Source organism: Pristis pectinata, chromosome 33, assembly GCF_009764475.1.
Source record: "Pristis pectinata isolate sPriPec2 chromosome 33, sPriPec2.1.pri, whole genome shotgun sequence".
Taxonomy (NCBI): Eukaryota; Metazoa; Chordata; class Chondrichthyes; order Rhinopristiformes; family Pristidae; genus Pristis; species Pristis pectinata.
Genome location: NC_067437.1, coordinates 13,217,393 through 13,236,080, shown reverse-complemented (window position 1 = coordinate 13,236,080; position 18,688 = coordinate 13,217,393). Strand labels below are relative to the sequence as shown.

At 47.0% G+C, this 18,688-nt stretch overlaps 1 protein-coding gene and 1 long non-coding RNA gene across 2 annotated transcripts in view; both read right to left on the bottom strand.

Moving 5' to 3' along the window:
* The window catches only part of LOC127585600 (CD82 antigen-like), a 54,522-nt gene extending 36,187 nt beyond the window's left edge, over window positions 1-18,335 (bottom strand). Inside the window, exon 1 of the mRNA XM_052043193.1 lies at window positions 18,262-18,335. The gene's annotated coding sequence lies outside the window, so the exon portion shown is untranslated. The remainder of the gene's footprint in view (window positions 1-18,261) is intronic.
* On the bottom strand, window positions 2,669-4,251 carry LOC127585601 (uncharacterized). Its single transcript, XR_007958539.1, has 2 exons — window positions 3,943-4,251; window positions 2,669-3,099 (listed from the first exon to the last, which is right to left on the bottom strand). It is a non-coding gene; the product is annotated as an uncharacterized LOC127585601 (long non-coding RNA).
* Window positions 18,336-18,688: the final 353 nt, after the last annotated feature.

The window sequence follows — 18,688 nt, the reverse complement described above, 5'->3', positions numbered from 1 at the left end:
TCCCGTGTCTGTGTGGGTTTCCTCCTGGTGCTCCGGTTTCCTTCCACATTCCAAAGACGTACTGATTAGGAGCTGTGGGCATGCTATGTTGGCGCCAGAAGAGTGGCGACACTTGCAGGCTGCCCCCAGAACATTCTCAAGTAATGCAACAAGAAGTATTTCACTGTGTGTTTCAATGTACATGTGACTAATAAATATATCCATTTGCCCTTGTTTGGTCCATATCCCTCTAAACATTTCCTAGCAATGTACCTGTACCTGCCTCAACCACTTCCTCTGGCAGCTCGTTCCACATACGCACCACCTTCTGTGTGAAGAAGTTGCTCCTCGGGTCCCTCTTAAACCTTTCCCCTCTCACCTTAAACCTATGCCCTTTCCCTGGGGAAAAGACTGTGTGCATTCAAAGGTTGAATTATGTACATGGTATTAGTATTGGTTTATTATTGTCACGTGTACTGAGATACAGCGAAAAGCTTTTGTTTGCATGCCATCCAGACAGATCATTCCATACATAAGTATGTCAAGGTAGTGAAAACAGACTGCAGAATGTAGTGTTGCAGTTACAGAGGAAGTACAATGCAGGTAGACAAATAAAGTGCAAGGGCCATGATGAGGTAGATTGGGAGATCAAGAGTTCACCTTCAGAGTATGAGAGGGCCATTCAAGAGTCTGATAACAGCTGTCCTTGAGTCTGGTGGTTCATGCTTTCAAGCTTTTGTATCTTTTGCCCGATGGGAGGGGAAAGGAGAGAGAATGACTGGGGTGGGATCCTTGATATTGCTGGCTACTTTCCTGAGGCAGCTGGAAGTGTAGGCGGAGTCCGTGAAGGGGAGGCTGGTTTGCGTGATGCGCTGGGCTGGCGTTTGGGGCTGACGATTCCGTTGGCATCCGGCGTCTTGCCCTCCCTCACGCCCCATGGTCGGGTCAACTCCAGCAGGGCCGGAGAGGGGCAGTGGTAGGAACCAGCAGATCTGATCTCCTCGGGACACCTGCGGGCTGTCCAAGAAGACCTCGGGACCAGGCTCAGAGCAAGGCCATGTGAGAGTGACTTGGCACCGCCCTGGACCACTCACTCGTTCACTGAACCACTCAGATGAGCATCAAGCACTTGTTCTCTGAACCACCCAGAAACAGAGCAGGCTCCTGGCAGAGACCAGCACTCCAACAGAGGGAGACTCCAGCATCCAGGCAGGGGTTAAGCAATCTTGCCATCCTGGCTGCCTGGCGCCCAACTGGGTCTGACTCAAACTGCTGGCACAGAGGACCTCGGCTTTGCCTTCACCGTCCCTGGAGCCAAAAAAGCCTGCCTGCAGCCAGCGAGTAAATGCCAGCCACAGAATAGCTGATGGGTGCCAGCAAGCCAAAGGGCCTCACTCCAAAACTGCCCGAGGATTGAGTGGGCACAGGGGAAGGCATGGGGCAGTGGGGGAGGATGGAGAAAAGGATGGGAAGAGAGAAAGGAGAGAGAGGGAGGGGTTCGGAGAGAGAGAGAGAAAGGGGATTGAGAGCAGGAGAGGGAGGGGGAGAGAGAAAGAGAGGGAGAGGGGGTAGAGGGAGGGGGTAGAGAGAGAGAAGGAGAGGATAGAGAGAAGGGAGTGGAGCCTTGAGAGACAAAGAAGGAGGGGGAGAGGCGGGAGGGAGGGGGAAAGAGGGAGAGGGGTAGACAGAAAGAGAGGGAGAGCTGGGGTGGGGGGTAGAGAGAGAGAGGGGGTAGAGAGGGGTAGAGAGAGAGGGGGGATAGGGAGAAGGGAGTTGAGCGAGAGGGACCTTGAGAGAGAAAGAGGGAGGGGGAGCGAGAGAAGGGGGGTGAGAGAGGGAGGCAGAGAGGAAGTGGGAGGGGGAGAGAGGGTTGGGGAGGGAGAGGGAAGGTAGAAAGCAGGCGTGCAAGGGTGGCGAGGAAGAGAGAGTGCTCGGGGGGGGAGAGAGAGAGAAAGAGGGAAATAGAGAGTGCATGGGTGGGGGAGAGTGCACTGGGAGAAGGGGCAAGGGGCAGAAGCCCCCACTCCAACACCCGACCGTGATAAAGGGGCAGTGACAGATGTTGAAGGAAAGGGTGAGAAACCTGTGGAACATTATGCGAACATCTGGGAGATTCCATGAATAAACCTCAGCCTGAGAACAAACCAACAGTGGTGAGAACGTTCCCTAATCTCCAACACAAATATCCCGACATCTGCAAACCTATTAGCAACGCACAGCCTCAGTTCCTGTCTCCATGGATCCTGTTGTTAAGAAATATTCCTGGAACAGGCATACGTACAAGGGGAGGGTCGCTGGCTAACAACACTATTCCCCTCCCCCAGCTGCTGCGGCTGATTCCCGACAACTCCCACCTCCCAGTCCCATGTTTCACGTCTATCCTCACACTTCCAGCTTACTCCTATCGTTTGCCCCTCCTCCTCCTCTGAGTCTCTCTCTCCCCCCCCAACTCCATCCTCCCGCTCCCCTTCCCCCCTCTCCCTCACCCCTTCCTCTTCAATCCCTCTCGCTCCCTGCCTTGTCTTCCACTAACCCTCCCCCTCTCTCCACCACACTCGCCGTCCCTCCCTCCCTCTCTCTCTAATGTGGACCATATTTTCCATTGTTGAGAGTTTGAAAGGTGTTGGTGTTCAGAGGGGCCTGGGTATCTTTGTAAACAAACCACCGAAAGTTAGAACAACTGCAGCAATTATAATGGCAAACAGTACATCGGTCTTTATTACATAAGCATTTGAGTCTAAGAGTCGAGACATCTTGTTTCAATTAGCTACAGCTCTGGTAAGACTGTGTTTGGAACAATGTGTGCAAGTCTGGTACAGAAAGAGTGAAGTGAAGGTCCATGAGTTTGATTCATGGACTGACAGGTTTGTCCTTTGAGAAGAGATTAAGCAGACTGAATCTAGAAGAAGAGATGATCTCATCAAAAGGTACAAAATTGACAGAGGTGTGCTGGTTCTTCCAACTGGGGTGTCCAGAAATCGGAGTCACAGAAAAATAAAGCCTCAACCATTCAGGACCGAGATGATGAGAAATGTCTTCACCCAAAGGTTGGTGAGTCTTTGGAATTCACTGCCCAAGAGGTTGAGGAGAGTCTGGTTCTGAATATATTCACGATTCAGTCTGATAGGTTTTCAGAATAGAAGGAGATTGGGTTAGAGCACAGGGGTAAAGGGCTGAATGTGCTACTGCTGATATTTCTGGTTAACCCCTTCCTGCCCCTCCCAACCCACCTCACTCGTATATCCTTCCCCACCCTTTGCCCTTGTACTCCACCCTCCCTCACTCCATCTGCCCCTCTCCCTCCTCTATTCCTCACCTTCGACCCATTTCTGATCCCACTCTCTTCCACCCTTCTTTCCCTGTCTCCTGCCATCTCTTTTACTCTCCCTGCCTCTCACTCTAATTTTCTCCATCGCCCTCTTCCCCACCTCCTCTCCCTTCCCCTTTTCTCTTCTTTTCTTTGTCCCTCACCCTCTCGTTCTCCCTTCACCCTCTTCCTCACCCGTCCTCTCTTTCTCCAGCGCTCCCTCTTCTTCCCCCTCTCTCTCACCCTCCTCATCCTCCCTTTCTTCCTCCCACCACCTCCCTCCTCACTCTACACTCAGCCGCCCCCTTTCCCTCCCCACTCTTTACACACCCCTCGTTTCAATCCCCTTTTAATCCCCCTCACTAACTCCCTCCTCGCCCCCTCCTTCCCTCTCCCCCAGTCTCTTTTTCCTTTTTCTTCCCTCTCTCTCTTTCTCCCTCCCCCCTTTCCTCCTATCCACACCCACATCGTTCCGTTCTTTGTCACAGCTGAACTCTGATCCACCTGGATCTCTGCAGAAATGGCACTAATTGAAACTTCAGATAAAGACTGCATTTCGGACTGTGTTAATAATCTCTCAGCAACAGATTTAACCGTCGTCACTGCCCGCTGTGCACACACCCATCCCCCTCCCAGCCATACTTTATCACACAGACCTGCGACGCTGCCTGTTTTCTGTCGAATAACGGACTGCTGAAGATTCTGTGCCAGGAGGTTACGCGGCTCTTATCCAGGCAGGACAATGGGGAGGATCTGTTCAAACAGGTTCAGATCACATACAGAACATTCAGAGATGGCTTCTTCGGGCAGACACAATGTGGTATCACAGGAAGCTGTACAAAACTCACACAAACAGGAAAGAGGAACTTTCTCATCTTTAACTGGTTGGTTGGAACATGTTTTTTAGCCAAGTGGCTGGGTGCCAATTCTGGGAGAGTTTGTGATCAAGTTTCAGTGAGCGAAACAAAGTGTAAACAGGCGAGTGTGGGGACTGACCTGTAATCCAGGACAAATCAACAAAAGTGCAGGGGACATTGGCCTGTCAACACAGCATCAACCACAGGGGCCTCCTTGTCTCTGCCCCAGCTACACTTGTGAAAATGATCCACTATTTCACTGGGATCTCCCTGCCCGATCTCCATTATACCATCTCAGTCCCCTCTCCCACAGCACAGTGGGGCAGCTAGTGGTACCTCAGAGTCCTAGGGACCCGGGATCGATCCTGACCTCAGGCGCTGCCGGTGTGGAGTTTGCGCGTCCTCCCTGTGACTGTGTGGGTTTCACCTGGGTGCTCTCGTTTCCTCCCACATCCCAAAGACGTGCAGGTCGGTATATTGATTGGCCGCTGTAAATTGTCCCTAGCGTATGGAAGAGGGGTAGAATCTAGGAGCTGATGGGAATGTGGGGAGAATATAATGGGTTAGGGTTGGATTGGTATAAAAATGGGTGGTTGATGGTCAGCACAGACTCAGTGGGCCGAAGGGCCTGTTTCCCCACTATGACACACTAAGTTCCACCGGGCTTGCCTCACATCCAGACCCAGGAAGGATCTAGGGATCTCCAATCATTCAAAGACTATCTTCCATTACTTCTTCACTCACTCCCCTCACCCTGAGCATCAAAGTCAAAGTCGAGTTTATTGTCATATGCACAAGTACATGTATGAGCAGGGGCAAAGAAGGATTTACCTGTGATGCCGCTGCAAGCAAGTTTCTCACTGCACTTGTACATACATGTACCTGTGTATATGTGTGCCCTACATTTGCTGGAGAGCCTTTCTGCACAAGCTCCTGACCATTGGACCCAATGTGTCTATGCTGTCTCTCAGAGCATTCCCATTCCCTGCTAACCTATTCTCCCTCCCATGGCCATCAACTCCCGCCTGACGCTTCTGCCACCCCCCACCCCCCAGGGGTATAAAACAGAAAACGCTGGAAACATTCAGCAAATCAGGCAGCATTTGTGGAAAGAAAAACCTAGCTAATGTTTCAGGTCAAAGACTTTTTGTCAGGGAAAACAAGTTAGTTTAAGGTGGTAGAGAGGGTTGGGTGTGGCGGTTGGAACAAAGGGGATATATCCCTGATATGGTGAGGCCAATGGTGCCCTGGTGATAAGCAGTTGCTGAAGTCATTTGGTTGATAGGTTAATGAGGATACTTAGGGGAAGAGAACATTACCAATGGAACATAAAAGCTGTGAAATGAGGGCAGTTTGAAAGCGAGAGAGAACCAAACAAAGGAATGTAGAGGAGGTGAAATGCAGAGCTGTCGGGAATGAGGGGTAGGGGGTAAGAATGATGGGTGGGTATCCCAGGGGTAATTTACAGTGGCCAATTAACCTACCAATGTCGGGAATGCTCACATGGTCACATGGTCACAGGGAGAATGTGCAATCTGTGTACACGGACAGTATCAGAGGTCAGGATCGAAGCTGGGTCCCTTGAGCTGTCTGGCACCCTCACTACCAGCTGCAGCAGCTGAAATGTCTGAAGCGCAGCTCACTAGCCAACTGGGCTCCCTCAGTCCCACCCAATCATGGGCAGCACTTCAATTCTTTAGCATTGCCCAGACAACACCTTCCACAGCTTCTTCCAGCATTTAAATCGGTGATAGATATATCTGGGATAAACATTTGACTTTCCCATGAGCAAGTTTCAACTCCTTTTGGTTAAACATTCATTCCCACACATTTATACAGCAGGGATCACCCCCTCATCAGCACCAATGCTGGCAGGAGAGTGTAATTACACAGTGACTGTTTACATAGGCAACTCCATTAGCAGAAATACATGTCTAAGAGCAGACTATAAAATGGGAAGTGAATCACACAGGTCCAATTAGCCAGCTCCATGGATAACATGGGCTGAATCCCAATGTTCAGTACCATACAATATCAACTGACATAAACAGTAAGCATTGCCCCCCAGTTCCTGGTTAGAACAGGTATATTGATTTATTATTGTCACATGTACCGAGGTACAGTGCATACTGTTCATACAGATCATTTCATTACACAGTGCATTGAGGTAGTACAAGGTCAAAAACAGAATGCAGAATAAGGTGCAGAACTGAAATAAACACATAATTAAAAAGCGATTGAAAGGAGTGACCAAGAGCAAGGGTAAGTGAGGAGTAAGGAAATAATGAGTTGTGGTTGGGGGGGGAGGGGAAGGACGATCATATTCCCTGAGGGGAACATTCTTCCTGACACTGGCCAGGACCTGGTGATTGTCCATCTCCCCAGACAAGACTCAAGCAACGCTTCCTCTTCCCCAGTCAGGATCCAGGCATCGTCCTCATCCATGCCTGGGATCCTGGCATCGTTTCCTCCCTCCCCAAACAGAAGCCAGGCAACGCACCCTACATCCCCACCATGACCGAAACATCTCCCTCATCTCGGTTCGTGTACCTGCCCACCCACAACCCAGAAAATGCACTCTATATCCCTACCCAGGACTTGGGCGTTGTCCTGATCCCCACCCAGAACTCATTCACTGGCCTCTCCTGTCCAGGACCCAAGCATCATCTTCATCCATGCCTAGGACCCAGGCACTGTGCAGAAGAACATGGGACACCCAAACAGCCATCAAATTGTGGCCCCCTGCACCCAGATATAGAGTGCACTGCCTGTGTTGTTGGTGGGCAGGTTGAGTGCAATGCTCACGTCACGTGCAGAGACAAGGGAGATGCTTAGGTCCTGGTGGGGATGCAGAGTGTGTTGCCTGGGTCCTGTTTGGGGATGGAAGGTATGATGTCAGGATCCCGGGCGGGGATGAGGATGTTGCCTGGATCCTGAGCAGGGAAATGGTGGGGGTGGGGGGCCGCAGTTTGATGAAGAAACAAAGGGCAGCTGCGTGAGAATAAAGACTTAATCTCACCAAACCACATGCACCCCAGAACTACCACATCCCCCCTCCTCCCTACCACCAGGCTCCACTGCTCGTTCTCCCTCAGTCTTGATTTTTTTCCTGCACTCTCTTCCCTCCGTCCCAGTCCTTTTCTTTTTCCATAGGGACAAGTGGTACAAGCAGGAGTTGGTGAAGAGAGCACTGGAGAATGCTCTGCTGTTCAGTAAAATTATGGCTGACCTGATCTCCCCACCCTTCCCTCTCCCTCCCTCCATCCACCTTCCTGCCCTCTCTGGATAATCCTTGTCTCCAACCCCATTCCTCCATAATCTATCTCAGTCTTCAATCCATTCAATGATTCAGCCAATACAGCTCTCTGACCTTAGGGAATTCCAAACATTCTCAACCCTCGAAGCAGAAATATCTCCTCCTCTCTTCAAATGGGCAATCTCTTATTCTAAAACTATCATTGTTCATTCTAGATTCCCCCATGAGGGAAAACATCCTCTCAACATGTCAGACCCCCTCAGAATCTTGTTTTACTCAAACGGTGTAGGAGGCCATTCAGCCCTGAGTCTATGCTGGCTCCCAGCAGAGTAACTCTGCCACTCACCTTATTTTCCTATAGCATCGTTGCTTTATCCTCACACACATGCCCTTTGTTTCTCTTGCCATTTACCTACACTAAGGGGTAAAGCACAGTGGTCAATTAACCTACCAGCACATCTTTGTGATGTAGGAGGAAAACAAAAGACACAGCGGAAACCAAGTGGTCACAAGAAGAACATGCAAACTCCACACAGACAGCACTGGATGTCAGTACTGAATGCTCATCCCTGGAGCACTGAGGCTTCAATAACATCTTCTTATCCATCTAAATTCCATTCAGTATCACCCCAATCTCCTCATTTTTTTCCTCAAAAGACAACCCCTTCATTCCAGAATCAAACTAATGAACCTTCTGTGATCTGGCTCCTATTGTATGCAATATTCCACATCCGGTCTCACCAACGTCCTGTACAGTCGCAGCAAGAACCGCTCTATTCCTCCCTGTTCTACTTTTGTGTTCAACACACCTCGCAATACGGGCCAACATTTCATTTGCCTTCCTTGTTACCTACACTACCATTCTCTTACAAGTACTCGGACAGCGGTGTACACCAACATTCTGCAGTCTCTCCTTTCAAGCAATATTCTGCCTTCTCATCATTTGAACCAAAATGGATACCTCGCATTACACAAGGGAATCGAAAAAAAACTGCAGATGCTGGAACTCTGAGACAATAAAAAAAGTTGCTGGAAACCCTCAGCGGCATCTGTGGAAGGGGAAACAGTTGACATTTTAGTTCCGGGACCCCTTCTGAGAAACGGTCTCAGACTTGAAGCCTTAACTGTTTCTCCTTCCACAAATGGTGCCTGGATCAACATCCTGGAACTCCCTCCCCAACAGCTTTGTCGGTACACCCGCACCTCAGGGACTTGCAGCGGTTCGAGAGGGCAGCTCACCGTCACCACTTTCTCAAGGGCAATCAGGAAAAGGGCAATTAAATGCTGGCTCAAGCCTGCGAAGCCCATGAATGAATAATTCAATGAATAAACCTGCTGAACATTTTCAGGTTTTTTTTAGGATCTCCATTGGGCAAAATTTTGCCCATTTACTCACCCTCTTTTACAGGCACTTTATGCCCTCTGTACAACTTGCTTTCTCAATTTAACCTTTGTCTCTTTGGCCACCTACATTGTTCCAGAGAATTGAATGTGTCGTCAGCAACTTGGCTGTAACACACTCCTACAAATGAGTCAATTATGCAAATGATGGCGGCTCCAGTGCTAATCCCAAAGTATTCAACTAGTCACTGCTTGCCAACATGAAGATGACTCATACACTCTGATGCTGTTTTCTGTTAGCCAAACCACATCAATATATTACTGTCAGCTCCAGGGTGATATGGCAACTCAGCAGACAGAGCTGCTGCCTCACAGCCACAGTGACTGGGGTTCAATCCTGACCTCCGGTGCTGTGCAGTGTTTGCATGTTCTCCCTGTGACCGTGTGGGTTTCCTCCCACATTCTAAAGACGTGTGGGTTAATCGGCTGCTGTAAATTTTCCATAGTGTAGGTGGATGATGGTGGGGGGTGTGGGTTGGGGGGGCTGGATAAGAATTGATGAGCATGTAAGGCAGAGTGAGTTGCAAGGAAATAATTTGGGGGAATGGGCTTGCTCTGAGAGCTAGCACAGATTCAGTGGAATGAATAGTCACCTTCCATGTTGTAAGAAAATAAATATACGGGAATATGACCGCCTGTGCTGTAAGCTTTTATACGGCACCTTTTTGGAAACCAAAATGCACATTTACCCGACTTCACTCCGCTAGTTGTAACTTTGAAGAGCTCCACTAGAATTGGTTAAATACCATTTCCCTTACATAAAACCAAGTTCACTGCTGAACCGTATTATGAATTTTTTAAACAGTCTACTATCACTTCCCTTATAATAGAAACTTGTTCGGCTAATATTTCCTGCTTCCTATCTCCCTCTATTTTTCTTGTTAGGGAGCCTACATTACCAATTTTATGGAGCCATTAGGGAATTTGGAAGACCAAAGTGAACTGGTAAATTAGATTGTGATCAGTCAATGGAGACAAAGAGGGAGATGTGTAAGGGGATCTTTCAGAATGTACAGCATAGATATGTTTCAACAAGAAAGGAAAACAGGCCCTTCGGCCCACCGAATCTGTGCCGACCATCGTCATTTACACTATTCCACTCACATTCCCATTAATTCCCTCCAGATTTCAACACTCACTTACACCAGGGGCAATTCTGAGTAGACAACTAATCTGCCAATCTGCAGGTCTCTAAAAAGAAACCATAAGATATAACATATCTTTATTGGTCAAATGTACATCAAAACACACAGTGAAATGCATCTTTTTTGCGTAGAGTGTTCTGGGGCAGCCCACAAGTGTCGCCACGCTTCCAGTGCGGAATTAGGCCATTTCGCCCATCGAGACTGCTCCGCCATTCAATCATGGATGATTTTTTTTCCACCACATTCTCCCATCTTCTCACCATAATCCTTAACTGCCTTACCAATTAGGAACCTATCAATCTCTGCCTTAAATACACCCAATAACTTGGCCTCCACAGCCCTCTGTGGCAACGAATTCCACAGATTCACCACCCTCTGGCTGAAGAAATTCCTCCTCATCTCAGTTTTAAAGGGATGCCCCTTTATTCTGATGCTGTGCCCTCAGATCCTAGACTCTCCTTCTAATGGAAACATCCTCTCCATGTCCACTCTATCCAGGCCTTTCAGTATTCAGTAAGTTTCAATGAGACTCCCCCCTCATCATTCTGAACTCCATCGAGTACAAACCCAGAGCCAACAAACACTCCTCATACATTAAGCCTTTCATTCCTGGGATCATTCTTATCAACCTCTTCTGGACCCTCTCCAGGTCCAGCACATCCTTCCTTAGATACAAGGCCCAAAAGTTAACCTTAAGTGAATCCCCTACGGCATGGGAGCAAACCACAGCATTCAGAGGAATCCCACGTGGTCACAGGGAGAACATACAAACTGAACACAAATAGCATTGGAGGTCCGAACTGAACGCGGGTTGCTGGAGCCGTGAAGCAGCAACCCTACCCGATGTGCCACTATGCCACCCTATTCCAAAGTTATCCCAAAAATCTAAAAGGTGCTAATAAGAGTTTCAATAGATATTTTGAAACAAGGGGTTAATAAAGTAAGTATTGTTCCTACACAAAGCAAGTGTGGGGAATTAATAATCTGACAACAGATGGAAAATGAATTAAACAGTTTACAGTATAAGATATCTTTATTAGTCACAAGTACATCATAACACACAGCGAAATGCATCTTTTGCATAGAGTGTTCTGGGGGCAGCTCTCAGGTGTCACCGTGCTTCTGGCACCAACATAGCATGCCTGCAACTTCCTAATCTGTACGTGTTTTGAATGTGGGAGGAAACCGGAGCACCCGGAGGAAACCCACGCAGATATGGAGAGAAGCTACAAATTCCTTACAGACAGTGGTCGGATTTGAGCCCGGGTCGCTGGTGCTGTAAAATGTTACGCTAACCGCTACACTAGCGTTTTGCATCAGTCTTTGTAATAGACAATACAAGTGACATCCTACAAATATCTGTAAATTAGGAACTGGAAGGGAGGGAAAAACTCAGGAAAATCACAATCAGAACAGAAGTAGTACTGAGCAAATTGTTGGGAGTTACAGGCTGACAGATCCCTGGGTCCTGGATCCTAGGGTCTTAAAAGTGTCTGATGAGATGGATGATGCATTGATTTTAATTTTCCAAAATTCTCTAGATTCAGAGAAGGTTCCATTCAATTGGAAAATATCAAACGTAACTCCTTTATTCAAAAAGGGAAGGAAACTGAAAGGAGGAAACTGCAAGCGTGTGTGCCTAACAACTGTCGCGGGGAAAAGGTTAGTAGCTACTATTCAAGACATTATAGCAAAGCACTTGGAAAAATACAGGCAAAGTCAATGTGACTTTGTGATACAGATTTGTTCGATTTATTGGAATTCTTTGAAGAAGTAGCATCGGGACCATTGATATACTGTGGGATTTTAGGATGCAAGTCCATAGCTCCCTGAAAGTGGCAACACAAGTAGATAGGGTGGTAAAGAAGGTGTATGGCATGCTTGCCTTCATCGGTCAGGGCACTGAGTATAAAAGTCAGGAAGTCATGTTGCAGCTATATAAAACTTTGGTTAGGCCACATTCGGAGTATTAAGTCCAGATCTGGTCACCACATTACAGGCAGGATGTGGAGAGGGTGCAGAAGAGGTTCACCAGGATGTTGCCTGAATTAGAGAGTACTAACTATCAGGAAAGCTTGGACAAACTTGCATTGCTTTCTCCAGAGTGTCGGAGGAGCGACCTGATAGAAGTATATAAAAGAATGAGGTGCGTAGATAGGGTAGATAGTCAGGGTCTTTTTCCCAAGGTGGAAATGTCAAATACAAGAGGACATAGATTTAAGGTGAGAGGGGGAAAGTTTGAAGGAGATTTATGAGGCAACCCTTTGTACACTGAGAGAGGTAGGAGCCTGGAACACACTGCCAGGAGAAGTGGTAGAAGCAGATACAATGTCAATGTTTAAGATAAGATCTCTCTATTAGCCACATGTACATCGAAACACACAGTGAAATGTATCTCTGCCTAGAGTGCTCTGGCAGCAGCCCGCAAGTGTCGCCACGCTTCCGGCGCCAATATAGCACGCCCACAACTTCCTAACCCGTACGTCTTTGGAATGTGGGAGGAAACCGGAGCACCCGGAGGAAATCCACTCAGACACGTGGAGAACGTACAAACTCCTTACAGACAGTGGCCAAATTGAACCTGAGCCGCTGGTGCTGTAATAGTGCTATGCTAACCGCTGCGTTACCTATGTTCCATGTTCACTACATCTCCCAGTAAAGCAATGCCTAGAATTTAATATTCCCTGCAGTTTCCAATGCCCTCTCACCTCTCCCCATTTCTATAATTATTTTCCCTTCTGCAAGTCTATTCCTCTCATTCTGGTCTCTCCATCCTCCCCAGTTCCCAGCACACCATACTGATGGAAAATATTTTACAATTATACGTGTTCATTCGGTAGCCTCGATCTAAAAGGTATTTAGACAGGCACTAAACAGGCAGGGAGTAGAGGGATATAGATTATGCATGGGCAGATGGGATTAGTTCAGACTGGTATCATGGTCAGCACAGACATTGTAGGCCAAAGAGCCTACTCCTGTTCTGTTCTAAATGTTTTAAGCAACATGTGTTGTTGATAAAGGTGAAGTGGTGGATGTAATATATTTAGTTTTCTAGGAAGTATTTGATAAGGTGCTGAACTGAAGACTACTGAAGAAAATAAAAGCTCAGAATGCAGGAAGTTAGCTACTGGTCTGGGAAGAAGATCGGCTGGCTATTAGGAGACAGGGAGACCCATTTATCTTTTTCTTCTAGGCAAGATGTAAGGAGTGGTGTGGAGCAGGAGCCAGCGTTGCGGCCTCAAATTTTTACAATTTATATCAACGAAGACACTGAAGGTTTTTTTTGCTATATTTGCTGATGACACAAACGATAAATAGGAAAACAAGTTTTGAAGAGGACTCAAGGAAATTACAAAAGAATATAGACAGTGGACAAACCTGGCAAATGGAGTATAATGGATAGGTAGGTTCTTGAGCAAGGGTGAAAGGTTAGTGGAGGAGGTAGAACAGTGTTCAAGGCACTGAATGGTCTACAACTGTTCCTTAGCTTCATGTAACATCTAGAATCTCTCTCCCAGGTCTCTGTCTGAATGACACTTGCTTTCTGTCCTGGGCACCCCCCCCCCCCTCTCTCTCTCACTATCTATCTAAACCAGATACCCTCTTTCCCTCCCTCATATTAAAGGAAAATGGTCAGAATACTCAGCAGATCAGGTAGCTCATGTGGAGAGGAAAGCAGATAATATTTCAGGTTGCCGACATCAGAACCAGGAAAAGATAACAAAGAAACAAGCTTCACGTTGCAGAGAGGGAGGGATGGGTGGGAGTGACTGAAAGAGAAGGACTGTGGGAGGGTGGAGAGCAGTGTGTTACACGTGGAGATGGTGTCGGCTGACGGAGAGGGCTTGGAAGAGTGTAAATACGGAGAAGACAATTTAAAACTGAACTAGATGGAGAGAGAAACAGAAGGCTGAAAATGTGTGATATGTGGCTGGGGTGCTTGATAATCTGAAGTGTTGGTGCTGTTTCTTGAGTGTACACTCAGTTTCACTGAAACCATGTAGACAGTCCAAGACAGATTGGGAGTGGAGATACAAGAGACTGCAGATGTTATGATATTGAAGATAATTATTTATGAGTCACATGTACATCGAAACACACAGTGAAATGCGTCTTCTTGCGTTACTGAGAATGTGCTGGGGGCAGCCCGCAAGTCGCTGGGATCTTAGCAAAAAGCAAGCTGCTGGAGGAACTCAGCAGGTCGGGCAGCATCTGAGGAGGCAAAGAGATAGTCGACGTGTCGGGTTGAGACCCTGCATTAGAACTGGCAGTGGGATGGAGAATCAAAATGATAGACAACTGCAAGCTCAGGGTCACCTTAGCAAACGGAATGGAGATGTTCTTTGGGTGAGACAGCTGTTAGTGCTACTGCTTTACAACTCCAGGGACCTGAGTTCAATCCTGATCTAAGGTGTTGTCTTCTCCCTTTGACTGTGTAAATCTCCCCCCGATGCTCTGTTTTCCTTCCACATCCCAAAGAAGGTTAAATGCCCTCTGTAAGTTACCCCCTGGTGTAGGTGAGTGGCAAAAGAATCAATGGGGACTTGATGGGCATGGAGGTTACAGGTCTACAAGGAAAAGGGGAATAGGACTGATCAGATTGCTCTGCTGGGAACCAACATGAACCTGATGGGCTGAATGGCTGCAATAAGTAAGCAACTTCTACAAAGTGGTCAGCCAATCTGAATTTGGTCTACATTGCCTCAAGCTGCTGCGGTTGCGTGAGAAGGTGTGGTGAGAAGGGGACTGGGAGGTAGTACAGATGACAGAGTGAAGCAGCACTGCGGAGGGCTGCTGATGAGGGGAGGGGAAGATGAGTCTAGCGGTGGCCTTGCGCTAAAGGTGGCAGAAATTATAGGCAGCAATGTCATGACTGATTCAGCTGAGCTGGAGAACCAGGAGAATGGAATGGAGTTCCTGCAGTGGCCGCAGGTTGAACAGAAAGGTACTCGAGATGGACGTGGAAGTCAACAGGCTTATCTGCAGATATTTACCTGAAATGGATTTAGAAATGTCAGGAAAGGCAGAAGTCAGGGATCGGGAAAAAGTGAGGGCAGGATGGAAAGTGACAATCGGCAGGCTGGGGTGGATCCTTACTCTGCTCCACCCTGCACCCCTTTATTCTGGAACTGTGCCTTGGTCTCTTCCTCAGCCAGGGGAAACATTCCCCCTTTAACCAGCCTGTCAAGCCAAGGTATAGAGTCCAAAACTCTATACAATTCTGGTGCAGTCTCACCAAAGCCTGATGCAATTGGTATAAGACTTGTTACGGACTCAGTGAAAGTCCCTTTAAGATAGAGTGTGTGTGTGTATGTGTGTGTGGGGCATGCTTACGTCAATAGAAGATAAAGGACGTAATGACGTTATTGAAGAGGTCAGAAGAAGAAGAAGAAGGAGAGAGAGAGAGAGAAGGGAGAGAGACACCAGCCTGCTTGTTTTCTCTATCGATGGATGAGAAACAATAACTGTGTTTGCCATAGAAATCCATGTATGGAAGTTGGAAGTAATCCGGTGGAGTTCACTTTGTTGCTGACCTGTAGAAGGAAACAGGTATTTGTGTGTGGACGACCACGGTTCGGATGCTTTTCGGGGTGAGGAAGTCACTACCGAGTAAACACTGAAGTGTCGTTTGGGTTCCATCGTGGAACATTTGGATTTCGTATTTACTCTCTCTATGTTTCTCTACGTCTACGTCTTATCTTCAGACAACGGTGGTTGTTGAAGAAGCCCTTGCTCATGTTTCACCTTATGGCTTGAGGAACTGAACTTTAAGAACCATTCCGGAACTGGGAGTTTTGGACTTTGTCACACACACACACGAAGAGTTTAGTTTTGGGGTTACCGTTTGAGGTTTAACATTTTTGAATTCTAACATACTAACATTTTTACTTTTATTTTACGTATTATCATAAGTAGTAATTAATAAAATAGTTTTTAACACTAAATCATGCTCAGTGTGTTTCTTTTGTTGCTGGTTCGTGACAGACTTCTTTACTCTTGTATTCAAATCCTTTCATAATAAAGGCTGACATTATGGTTTGCCTTCTTAATCACCTGCTGCATCTACACATTGTGCCTGTAGTGACTTCTAAACATAGGTCTCTTTGAAGATCAACATGACTCAATCTCTCACCATTTAATGAAGCTTCCAGTCTTCTGCTCTGTTGACCCTAATTCTACCTCTTCCATTATGGTCACTTTAGCGTTTCTTTTTGCACTGCTTCAGTCAGCACCTACTCTACTCCGCACCATTCAGTTGTTTTGCGCCCGTTGTTGTATTTATCGTGTTCATTATTACCACGTACACTGTTTACTCTGTGAGCTTCACACAGGGAAGGAACTTCATTGCACCCTGGTGTATATGACAATAAACTAATCTAATCTGCACCAAAGTGGATGACCTCACATTTTCCACATTATATTCCATTTGCCACGTCCTTTCCCGCTCACACAGTTTGTCTATATCCTCTCTGCAGATACTGGAATTTGGGGCAACATAAAAAGTGCTGGAGGAACTCAGCAGGTCAGGCAGCATCTGTGGAGGGAAATGGACAGTTGACGTTTTGGGTCGAGATCCTTCATCAGGACTGCCTCTCGGAATTTCTTTACATTTCCCTCCTTATTCACAATCCCCCTGGTTTAGTATCATCAGCAATAGTTGCAAATACATCACTTTGTCTCCTCAGCCAAACCTTCGATGTAGATTGTGAATAGCTGAGGTCCAAGCACCAAATAATATTTACTTTTTGCTACTTACACATTATTTCTTTAAATGTTAATCATACTTTCACAATCACACACAGCCAAACCTCCATTCAGACATTCATTGTTTCCCTTACTTGACTAAAAGTACTAGTTTTGCATTGAACTACATCACCTTCAAACTTAATGTAAAATTCCAACATACTCTGATCACTCTTCCCCAAAGGAATTTGCCAGCAAGATAATCAATTAACCATTTCTTCGTGAACGAAACATGATCCAAACTATCACTTTCTCTGGTTGGTTCCTTAACATATTGATCTAGAGAAGCAGTTTGCGTACATTCAGTGAATTCATCTTCCATCATAATTTGTCAAGTCTGTGTGTTGGTTAGAGTCTCCCATGACTGAGGTATTATCAGCCACAGGCACCTCAAATTTCCCCTGACAAATGCTACACACCAGATTACAACTGCCATCTGGTGGCCCACCAATGATTACTGCCCTTTAGTTGCCCCAGATTGGTTTTAATTCGGCACCATTTTAACATTGATATCTCCCTTTATTAATGATGCTATGCCAGCCCCTTTCCCCCTCGCCTGCCCATCCAAAATATCAAAGATCCTTGAACATTCAGTTCCCTCTCACTGATTCTCTCTTTCTCTCCTTCCCCGATTCTCTCTCTCTCTCTCTCTCCAATTCTTTCTCTTTCATTCTCTCCCCGATTCTCTCTCTCTCTCTCCTCCAATTCTTTCTCTTTCATTCTCTCCCCGATTCTCTCTCTCTCTCTCCTCCAATTCTTTCTCTTTCATTCTCTCCCCGATTCTCTCTCTCTCTCTCCTCCAATTCTTTCTCTTTCATTCTCTCCCCGATTCTCTCTCTCTCTCTCCTCCAATTCTTTCTCTTTCATTCTCTCCCCGATTCTCTCTCTCTCTCTCCTCCAATTCTTTCTCTTTCATTCTCTCCCCGATTCTCTCTCTCTCTCTCCTCCAATTCTTTCTCTTTCATTCTCTCCCCGATTCTCTCTCTCTCTCTCCTCCAATTCTTTCTCTTTCATTCTCTCCCCGATTCTCTCTCTCTCTCTCCTCCAATTCTTTCTCTTTCATTCTCTCCCCGATTCTCTCTCTCTCTCTCCTCCAATTCTTTCTCTTTCATTCTCTCCCCGATTCTCTCTCTCTCTCTCCTCCAATTCTTTCTCTTTCATTCTCTCCCCGATTCTCTCTCTCTCTCTCCTCCAATTCTTTCTCTTTCATTCTCTCCCCGATTCTCTCTCTCTCTCTCCTCCAATTCTTTCTCTTTCATTCTCTCCCCGATTCTCTCTCTCTCTCTCCTCCAATTCTTTCTCTTTCATTCTCTCCCCGATTCTCTCTCTCTCTCTCCTCCAATTCTTTCTCTTTCATTCTCTCCCCGATTCTCTCTCTCTCTCTCCTCCAATTCTTTCTCTTTCATTCTCTCCCCGATTCTCTCTCTCTCTCTCCTCCAATTCTTTCTCTTTCATTCTCTCCCCGATTCTCTCTCTTTCTCCCCCTTTATCTCGGCTCCCTCTCTCTCTCCCCCTCTCTACACCCGATCTAATTTCTGGCTTTATCTCTCTACTTTTCCACCTGTCTCTCACCTCCTCAGTGAAAGTTTCTCCGCAAACTCTCCGCCGATGTTGCCAGTCGCCGCCACTCCCCATTGGTCCACCGCACAACCGGGGGGGGGGGGGGACAAGACGGTCCGCGTTTGATTGACAAGCCGAGGAGCCAATCAGTTAAAAAAAGGGCGCGGAGGAGCGGGACCTTCAACCAACCAGAATGTCGAGAGCGCAGCCAGGAGGCGGGGCCGTGCCATATCCCTCCTCCAGGATGTTGCCCGTCTTACACAGCAAGATCCCTCCAACCAATGAAAACTGATCATTCTGGAATACCCTGTAGCTCAGTGGAAACATGATCACCTGAAAGTTTAACTCTGTTTCTCTCTCCACAGATGCAGGCTGATCTGCTGAGTATTCCTGATTTGGAAATATTCCCTTCATCAGATCCTGGAACTCCCTTCCCCTG